We start from the raw sequence: 2,089 nt of genomic DNA, 5'->3' as shown, positions 1-2,089 counted from the left end.
CTTGAAAATTTGTGTCCAATTCCTCCCTACTACTTTGCTTCTGTGGGCCCACCATCCGTTCGTAAAAATCCTGGGCTTTTTCCATAGTGTCTATTTTGATTTTCATTTCTTTCCACGACACTAACATTCCTTCTGGAATAAGCCATTTAAATGTAATTCTTTTTTGATTTAAATATGCTGCCAGAAATTTATAGTCATGCCTTTGTTCCCTTATTCTCCTCGGTATCTGTTTAAGAATCACAATTTCTTTCTCTTTGTAGGTTATTGTTTTATCTCTTGAGGTTCTATATATCATGTCTCGAACACATCTTCTAGTGAATCGTATGTATACTTCCCTGGAACATTTGTGGCATCTTGCATAGTTTGTGTTGACCCGGTAGACTTCATCAAACTTTTTTGAATTTCATCTTTATCCATCTTCAATAAACTGGCCAGTATTTCTGCCATCAAGTATTCCAGGTCTTCTTCTTTTGATTCTGCCACATTTTGGAATCTTAGGTAAGTTGCTGCCTTGTCCATTTCTAGGAGGACAAGGGAGTCCTCCATTTCTTTGCTCATGCTTTTGAGATCTTCATCCACCCTTTCTAATTCCCTTTCCGTTTGTTCGGTTCTTTTCTCTACTTCTTTTATTATAACTTCGTTTTTCTCCAAGGCCTGCTGCAACACCCCCACTTTATCCTCTACTTTGGAAATGTCCGCTTTCATTTCTGTCTTTAGTTTCCCCATTTATTCATTGATATCTGCCCTTGTTTCACTGTGGTTTTTAATCATTGTTTCTTGCAATCTTGTCAATGAGTCCTGTAAGGTTAGGAACATTGCTTGAATATTCACATTCGAGATGCTAGTTGACTTCTCTGTTGGTAGTGTTTCCTCTATTGTTTTTTGTGCCATAGGTGAAGTTGTTGCCAAAGTGGTCATTATTGTGGGATTAACCTTCCTACCAGATTTCAGAGCAGTGGTAGTTGTAGTAGTCATTTCCTTTAAAATTTGTTTTTGTTGTTGTACAATGCTGAATATATTATTCCAAATTGGCATTCAGTATTCTTAGTTCTGTAACTAAAATTGACCAAGATCTATCAATCTATTAAGTAGCTATATTCTTAACTAATTAGTAAAGTGTATATATTTTTCTCTAGTTTAACTTCAATATAAAGTAACCTTAACTACACAATATATTACATTCACAGATACACCCACACAATGAAATATAATATTGGTCTAGAGAGCTCTAAGATTGTTAAATAACTAATGCTTAATATTCTTACTGTCTCCCCTATATTCCCATTCAAATTATAACTATCTCTATTAATAATAACTTAACTAAATTAATTAATCCAATATTTTAACACTCTAATATTTCTTTACTAAATGTACATATTTATCAAGAGGAAATCAGAGAAAAAAAGCAAGCATATTTCAACATAGCATACCATCAACAAGTAAGAAAGAAGAGAGGCTATTTTAGTAAGTATGTACACACAGAAAAGGGTAGAGGAAAAGAGAAAAGAAAATTCCAAAGACAAGAGTTTTTGTTTCTGCTTTTCACTTTGGAAGCTTCTACTTCGAGCACACTAGAAATGGCAAATGAAGATTTGCTGAGTTACAGCTGCCAGTAAGCAATGTTCCCACTTGTTTAAGGACTTCCTCTTTTACTTATATTTTAGTGTTCTTTAAATCAATTGTTCTGATCTCCTTCAAATAGAGAAAGGAACTGTCTCCTCTGCTAGGAGCGGTTCTCAATTTTCCCAGAGTTTATAGATTAGATTGTGTCCCTTCAGACAGTTAGATCTGTTACTTTGTTGTAGCCACTTCAGCGTTCTGGATACCGCCTATGGCGCCACTCTGTCTTTTCCCCGATCGGCTTCGTTCTGCTTCTGGCTCTGATTTAATAGCTTCAATCCAAATATTAGTGATAATAGAGTCTTTTTAATCCCCACCCCCACCCGTGCTGTTCTTCAGACTTCCAAACTTCTCTTTACTTCTTTTTTATTTCGGACTCTCTTCTGCCTGCCAAGCTCTTTCACTTTCATTAGACCAATTCTTTTGTAGCCGCTTTCTCTTAGAGCTCACAGCAGGCATTCGCACATAT

At 35.8% G+C, this 2,089-nt stretch overlaps 1 long non-coding RNA gene across 1 annotated transcript; it reads left to right on the top strand.

The window, feature by feature from the left end:
* The first annotated feature begins 407 nt into the window (after nucleotides 1–407).
* On the top strand, nucleotides 408–1,873 carry LOC148131293 (uncharacterized). Its single transcript, XR_015748348.1, has 3 exons — nucleotides 408–498; nucleotides 894–958; nucleotides 1,387–1,873. It is a non-coding gene; the product is annotated as an uncharacterized LOC148131293 (long non-coding RNA).
* The last annotated feature ends 216 nt before the right edge of the window (nucleotides 1,874–2,089 follow it).

Source organism: Notechis scutatus, chromosome 3 (genome assembly GCF_049901735.1).
Source record: "Notechis scutatus isolate UNSWTSFEM ecotype Mainland chromosome 3, rNotScu1.2, whole genome shotgun sequence".
In the NCBI taxonomy this organism is placed as follows: domain Eukaryota; kingdom Metazoa; phylum Chordata; class Lepidosauria; order Squamata; family Elapidae; genus Notechis; species Notechis scutatus.
Note: the sequence above shows the minus strand (reverse complement) of the source record. Positions and strands in the feature narration are given on the sequence as shown.